The sequence below is a fragment of the Austrofundulus limnaeus genome, unplaced genomic scaffold, assembly GCF_001266775.1.
Source record: "Austrofundulus limnaeus strain Quisiro unplaced genomic scaffold, Austrofundulus_limnaeus-1.0 Scaffold329, whole genome shotgun sequence".
Classification (NCBI taxonomy): Eukaryota; Metazoa; Chordata; class Actinopteri; order Cyprinodontiformes; family Rivulidae; genus Austrofundulus; species Austrofundulus limnaeus.
This window is the reverse complement of record NW_013952731.1, coordinates 660,473-669,026: the sequence shown is the minus strand read 5'-3', so window position 1 is coordinate 669,026 and position 8,554 is coordinate 660,473.

Here is an 8,554-nt window from a genome sequence, read left to right as displayed (position 1 = left end):
CCCCCCCCACTATTATTACCCTTCATCCAGAAAAGATAAAAGGTCATGGGCATTTGCATTCAGTGGTGAAAGTTGAGCGCAAGAGGCTGAACAAGAAAAAAGGCACACGGCTTGTGAGTGATAGAAGGGACAGGAAGGCTTTCGCTACAACAAACGCTAATCAAAGTAACTGTCAGCCAAGCCACTCACTGCTGCCACTCCTTTCTTATTTATTTAATTTCATGCCACCGGCTTGTCTAGCTGGGTGACTTTATGACAAAATGAAATGTGTTGCTTTTGTCAAGATGCCTAATGAGGCAGATTTCATAGGGAGCCTCGGAAGAAAATAAAAAAGCGAGGCTACACGATTGTCTTGGGAAAAGATATAAACCGTAAACTCTGATCTGTGGAAGTCTTGTATTCCAGCTTCCATCATCTGGTTGTTTTGTATCTGCTCTTACCCCCCTGCGCTTGCAGCTGTAATATTTTACAAGGACAGAATGCATTTTATTTTATATTTCTTATATATCAGTTCAATACAAACACTTCACCAAACAAATCATCGTTGTTCGGTGAAGTATTTGTATTGAAAGCAGGGGAAAAAAACATATTTTTAGAAATAGCTTGAACAAACTCCAGCCAAAACTTTCAGTCAATCCCATCCACCACATTCCTTATCTCACACTGCTTCAAGCTTTTGATGGCCAACCATGTAGCCAGCAGACATCGCAACATTCATTAATCTTAGAGTGACTTTCCTGGTGGGATTTGGGGAATTGCAGCTTGTTATGTCTCTCTCCACATCTAGTGAGGAGCTCTGTCCTGCTGCCAGCAGTGGTCCAAAAAAGAGAAGAGGAGGCTGGTCTCAATGGAGAGAGTTGTGGGCATCAAATGCCCACAGCAGCCACAGGACAACACTCACAGTGCAGCAGTAGGCCAGACAAGCTATACTCAAAGTAAAAGAAAAAAAAAACTCTCAGCACACTGGTGGACTTTATTGATTTTTAAGCTTATGTAAGAGAAATTCACATTTGTTAGGAAGATGGTGAGCAGCAAAAGGAGGCCTATCTTTGTAATGTTCAAGGTATCAAAGAATATATTTTTATTTGATTTTATTTGTACAGATATAAATGATTTCTTCTCATTGGAGTCCAGTCTCCCTCATACAATCTGCCTCGTCTGTTTTCCCTCTTTTTTTAAATTTTATTAGGGTTTCATAAAGCATGCACAGAATGCTGTGTTTCCAAGCCAAACAGTCCAGACAGGAGGTCTGGACATGTTACAATTTAAAGCCATTCGGCCAACTATTCAGTCAGTTGCCAACGAAAATTGAGTTGGAAAGAAAAAAAATCTCAACGCCACAAGGAACAACTCCAGCCAGGACCTTCAGATGCACGACAGGAGGGGAGTTTAATACAATTCCTTGGCCTGTATCCCAACAGTTCCTGTTTGAGATCTAGTTTCAAAAGAACAATATCTCCCCATGTTCATTACACTAACTCATAATGAAATCAAAGTTTTCTTTTCTTTCCCCAAGTGAACTATTGGTTCATCAAAAGTTGAATTTAAAATGTATAAAGTGTCCATACCAATATTTCATGAGGCCCAATTTTATAACACAGAATTTTTTTTTTAAATTCAGTCACAACAATTGATTTTTCTGTCAGCTGATGAGATGTTCGGAGGTATGTTTTTTTTTTCCAGTGCAGTCCCACCATGCTGACCTTTTGTACAATCCATCAATTACCTTCTTGATTTTAAGTTAATTTATAGTGAGCGCAGAACCAAACTTAAAAAAAAAAGATGCACAGCGACATGAGGGTGCACATTTGCATTATGAAAAGGAAAAATGATAAATGATGAGGCCAGGGAGGTTTCACTCTTGTATTTGCTGTGGTTCAGATTCTAGAGAACCAAATACCAGAGTCAGATGTGAGGTCATGAGAGGGAAAACCTGGGTTGTGCTGCCGGATAATGATTACAAGCACACCAGCATGTTTACACCAGTATAGTTGGACGGTTATACAGTATATGTAGGGATGTGGAAACTATTTTTGTCCCACACCAATATCAAATCTGATTGTGAATTCAAAAACTACACTAAAAACCGTTTAAAATAACACTGACATAATATGATTATGTATCAAGTATTAAGGAAGTTGTGGATGTCTTTGTTTGGGAAAAGCAGCTTGAGATTTCTGCCATAATTCATCACTGAAACAATAGTGCATTTGTCACCTGTAGTTTTGCTCATTACGTTTTTAATGTTCAACAAATGATCCACCTTTTGCTTTTTTCAGATGATTTTGTATCCTAAAAAAATACTATACAAAGTCCAGTAAAAGTAGCAGAAAAGTGTAATGTCATATTTAAAAGGCTCATGTCACCAAACTGCAACATCAAATCAAATTGATTTGTCAAGGAAATCCATAAAATGAATGCCATTTTAAAACCAATTGGAACTTTTGTTTTGTAATGTAACTAAAGCCCCTCAACCAATGACAACATGCAAAATGTGTCAAGTGAAGAAGACCAATGAGATACCGTACTAGACTTCAAGGAAATTAAACAACTTTAAATATGCTTGAAAAAAAGAAAAAAAATAACAGAGAAACCAGCTCCTCAGGTCAAGACTCAGCCGTCACTCATATTTCAAGGAAAGGGAACACTCATATAAAGTCTGTAATTTAGACTTTTTGAACCAGAAAGATGGATGGTTACAGGGAGGAGTAAAAAAAAGTCATCTATGTCAGACTGATAGCCTTGGATATCATCTTTCCAACACTTCCAATGCGACCTTGACTCACCTCCTCGAGTAATTTCACAGCCATTCACACCATAAAAACATGGCCCAAGACATTCCACTTGTTGGTCAGGTAGGTAAACAACTCAGAGGTGACAACCCAGACAACCTCAAAGGACCCACAGGATGAGCAGGTGTGGGGGTCAGAGACACACATGTGACTTCAACAAAACCCAAGGATGAAATCCTGAAACTCCTCACCTGTCAGTCAGAAGTGAAGAAGCCTGAAGATGACAGTTGAAATGTCTTCAAGTATAAGAAAGGAAATCTAGTAGCTTTCTATTAAAACCCTATCCATATCATGGTAATTCAGGCCTAAGTTTGTGATTAAAAGAAAAAAAAACTGACCGAATTGTTGTTTTTTGTTGTCACTGTTGATGGGTGGTTTGGGGCAGATGGACCCAGAATGCAGATGAATCCAAGCAAATGAGGAGAGTTGAAAACTTTACTGTAAGTTAGAAAAAACAAAATGCTGACACGGCAGAAACCTAAAAAAAAAAAAAATCTAACTTTGATAAAAGGTCATCAAAGGTTGAAAATTAGGAAGCAAGTGCAACGTTACTTCTTTTACACCATAAAAAAAAAACAATTGTGAAGCCTCGTAGACATAGAATGCATCACAATTTTGTAAAAAAAAAAAAAAAAAAAAAACARAAAACAAACTTGATAAAACATTTAGATAGATTGTGAAATAATATGAGGGGTCTAAGCATTAAAAGAGAGACTGAAGATCACAAAAACATGACCCACGCACTGCCGGGGTCAGACAATGCATTCACCGAAGTGCCTTGAGGGCAGACATTATAAGATTTTGTTCTTCTCTCTGCTTCCCTTCATTTTGTTGTGTTTGTATTTTTTTATTGTGTATAAAATTGTGTTTTTTAATGAAATGAAAAAAAATTTATGAATGAATGAAAGAATGGATGAATGAATGCTTAAACAGAGGTACCTCACCAGACACAACATGGGATACTGGAAACAGAATGACAATTAGATGTTAAACCGAGTAACAAGAGAGCAAAATCCATAAAGTTATGCCAGTGACAGCAATGACAAACACCTGGCAGGGAGATAAACAGGTGAGTGTGGGCAGGGCCAATTCAAGAATTAACCCAAATCTAACAAACAACCCAGAATAAACAAACTTATAGACGCTTTTTTCTAAAAAAGAAGGCAACAAATATCAAAGTTTTGCCTATGTTATACAGGAATAATCTGCTTCAGTTGTGAAATAGGTTTCACACTCAATCAGTTTGCCTGTGGTTTTTTAGATCACTTAACAGAGCATGCTATTTTTGCAAAACATTGTTAAAAACCTATATACAGTATTTAACACCAAGTATATTTTCATGTAGTTTGATAAAGATCTTGCATTATCTCCAGCTTTGATCTTAAAGAAGGGTTTGGTAAAAGCTATGAGTTTTAGGCTTATTAGCATTTGATTAAATAATGCACAAATGTAAAATCAGCTAGCTAAATTAACACCATTTATTATAAAAGCCATAGCAGTTAACAAAGACACGCCCACAGTGCATAAGAGAACTTTTGGACGGTCATAGTAAAAATAAATAAATAAATAAAAATGTCACCCTGAAATTTAATCAGTGCCTGGATTTTAAAGACTTTTCAGGAATGTCACATCTGCTTAACATCAAAATTATTCACTGCGTACATGCCAGACGATTTGGAGCTTTCATGCTCTCTGAAGCAGTGGCAATTCTGCCATAGAAATCTGTGGGCAAATGTCACCTGAGTGATAACTGGCAAATTGAGCACTCTGCATCAAAATCATGTGTCCCTTCGTAAATACTATTTGGATGTAAAATCAAGCTAAAATGTTGAATACAGTGTGCACTATTAAAAAAAAACAATAATAAAACAAAATAGGCACAACTTTTGTTTGCTGAGCTCTTTCTTTCAGTACTAAGAGGTGATTTGACACTAGAGGGCTCACATGCATTATTCAAAATAAAGGCTTCTCTTTATTTGAGCATTGGTACATGAGGAAGGTCACAAGGGTGACTGTCCAATGTATTATTGATTATGCATTTTATGCTGACGTTTCCTTCTTATCTGAGAAATGTATTATCTGTATAACCAACCCGGCAGTGTGTCTCACAACATCTTAATGCAAATTAAAAATACTCAAACTCAAGTTTCTTTTTTTTTCAAAATGTTGATTTTTTTATTAAGAGTTGTGTGTTTAATTTGTTGGAGTTACAGAAAAAAGCAGCAAAAATATTAACTTTGTGCTATACCTTTGTCTGCATGCACCAACCTCTCCTGACGTCCAAGTCATGTAAGTTATTTTTTTAATTTTTTGCATGTGTGCTTTATCATATCATCCAGTTAATCCTTCTGAGAAACAGTTGCACGTGTAAGCCTTTGTAAACTGAGCAGCTGGTGTCCCCTGTGGGAGTCATTAGCAGTGAAGCTCATCCTTTTGTCACAGACTCCAGTGTCTGTCCCTCACCTTTCAGTTCAACCTCAGGGTCCATCATGTTCCTCCTGCACACCTGGCTTTCCTGTGTTCTTCTATCTGACTTCAAGGCATTCATGGCTGCCTGCTCCCATAGAAGCTCAGGTAACAAGACAGACAGAGTGATAAAGAGAGAGGGTAGGAAAAAGGAACATTTGGAAAGAAGAGAGTTTAAAAGTGAGATTTTCATTGTTTTTTTTTTTTTTTTGTCACTTCAGTAGAAAACGAAACCAAATATTAGTTTATTTAGTTTATTTATTTCTTCATCATCAGTGACATTTTTAAAGAGATTATAGAGCTTTTCATTGTTAACTCTCATTTCAAGTTGTGGATACAGCTAACAGAAAAGTTCACTAACCTCTAATCCACTAAACAAGAAGCCTATTTCCACTAACAAAACAGAATCAAAATTAGCTAACAGTAACCACTAAGAAGACTGTCACTCAGTCAGTGTCACACGTCTTCATCTCCTTCCAATTGAAGACTGGAGGGACTGAAGCAAACCTGTTGTTAGTTTTCTGTTGGTTCAGTTTCAGAATTAAAGCATTTTTGATTGAGTTAGTATTTTTATTAACACTATTTAAAGTTAGTCAAACAGCAAATACAATACCTACTTTTACATCATCACTTTTTGTATATTGTTAAATGTAATTTTATTTTTTTGTTGACACTCTTACTTTGAAGTTTAGCTGCAAAAGCGCTACATGCTACACACGCTGTGACACGTCCAGTACTGCTTTTAAGAGTGGATAGTTTTCATTTAATTTAGGACAAAAATCATAAAAACACAAGTTTAATACTTGTGAAAATTGTAGCAGATTTAAAATTAACAGAAACAAATCTGTCGAACAATTTCCAAAGTTAAAAAATGCTAATCCGCTAAATAAGAAGTTAGTTCCACTTTTAGTTAATTAGCAAATTAGCAGAACTTTGCCCACTGTATATTTCTAAGTTCTTTGAAATTTTAAGAACCAACACATATTTTTCTTGCAGTTCAAGACAAATGGTTTAATCTCTTTTTATGTACATATTTCCAAATTATTTTCATAAATGTTTTGCTTCTATCCAATAATTTAACCATCAATGCTTACTTCCAGTCTGCACAGTCCAACCAGTTAATTTTAGGAAAATACTCTTTTCTACTTTGCTTTGTTTATAAAAACCTCTACTTGCTTTTTTTTTGAACTAAAAAAAATGATTGCAAACTAAAGAAAAACACAAGCTCCACAACATGAAGGAACCCATTGATGATTCACACGTCAAATGTTTGGCTTTTGCTTGAACTGGTCAGAAATGCTGCAATTAATTTGTAAACAGCGTCAGTTACACTGGAGGAGTCTGGACACAACTCTCTTCACATCCTTTAAGAGCCAAAATTATTCTCATAACTATTGAAACTAACTATTAATCTGCTTACAAAACACAGCACAGAGAAACTGGAAAGGAGGACACACACACACACAAAGATGAAAATAACAAGGACAACATGGATATATGAAGAAAGGTGATTAAAGAAGATGATGAACCAGAAGATAAAGATGACAACAAAACATATCCTCTTTGTGTGCAGACATTTTGGGTTATAATTATTATTTTTGTACATTTAAAACACACTTAGAATACTGTGATAATACTGATAATTTGTGAAGTTGAATACAAGTTGCCAAGTAGTCTGAGGAGGTTGGAACCATACAATAAATGGGCCTTGTGTGGTGTGTTTGAATATTCGTCTTAAAACCGGCTTTCTGCACATTTCCGAAATCCTTCAGGTGAGCTAATCTATAAATGCCACGCTGTGAAAGGTGGGATAGAATCAACAATTGTGTGGTGGGTGTTATTGCATGATCTAAGGAAAAATTCATTTTTTAGAGGTGGTTTGTCTTCGTGCGCATTCTTACTCCACTAGAAATGAAAAAAACACATGTTATTTGTGTCTTTTATAACTCAACTCTGACCCAACTCAGCTAATTAGTATGTAAATAAAACTGTTTTGGCATTAATGGAATACCTATTTGGAAACTGACCAAGATAGTAAGTGTCCAGTTTACTCTAATCTGAGGGAAAAAAAATACTTTTTCTGTAAGACAGCTGACTTGAAAATGCTGCCTTTGTGGTTGAAAAAATATATATAATTTCGTTAAATATCTAAACTTGACTCTTTATCAAATACTTTATCCCCTGTACTCACAAGGAAGTATGTAAGATTCCTCCCAGGAGACTGGCCCCATTCTTCATAGGATTCAAAGTGTGTCAGCATAGATTGGGAATGAACTCCTTTTATGGATTTTTAGTCCAAATGAAGTGGTTCATTCCATTCAAATGGCTGTGACCCCACTGCAATTAACCTGGCTATTTGTCACATCCAAGGACATTGACTGGGAGTTTGGGGAAATTGGCCAACTTGTCATCATCCTTCAATATCTGATGACTCATGAAGAAAAGAGATAGATAACTGCCATGAATTAAGCCTATCCTGAGTTAGCTCTTCCTTTCCTCCTTCCATTCAAAAACACTGGCTCAATTGGTTTTATTTGGATTTACACAACATTGCCCTAATGTTAGAGCCACCTCTTACCTAAGAATCACGGTGCACAGTGCACAAGCCTGTTAATCACAACTGCAAGTACTGCGTGAAGAAGCAAAGGAATGCAGAGCCTCCCAACTGGATGAATGAAAATACTATTGATTTCCTTTGGAGGCACAGTGCCAGGCCTGATGCACAGGCACACTGGGTAGATCAGGTGTTAATGAATATCAATGTTAATGTAATGAAAGTGCAAAAAGGGAGAGGAGGAAGAGTGGTGAGGTACAAGACTGAGAAGAAAGATGAGCTTTTGAAAGTCAAAAGTGTTTACGTGCTGCAAGAGTTTTAGTAGAAATTACCTCGGCTACTTGGAAACTATACTCTTTAGTTAGTAGAACTAAAGTTCTCAATCATATTTATCCCCATTGACCACCTTTTTACCTATCTATTTTCCTCACTTAGACACAGAAGATCCTTTATATCATCAGAGTCCTTCTTGTTTGGTATTATCCCTTTCGAGTGCACCGATTATCACGGTGACAGGGTGACGGCTATCATCTGAACACAGACTGGGTCAAAGCAAAATGTCCTCCCCATGCTCTTCAGCCTTTGTTAATTCTTCTCTATTTTACACCATTGATCTCCTGCCTCCCAGCCAGAGAATCTTGGTCTTTGTGGAGTAGTTAAGCTCTGAAGCAACTGGACTTTTTGCCCTCTTGTTGCCAGCACAAAAAATGATCATTAAACTGCAAACTGGTTCATATATATA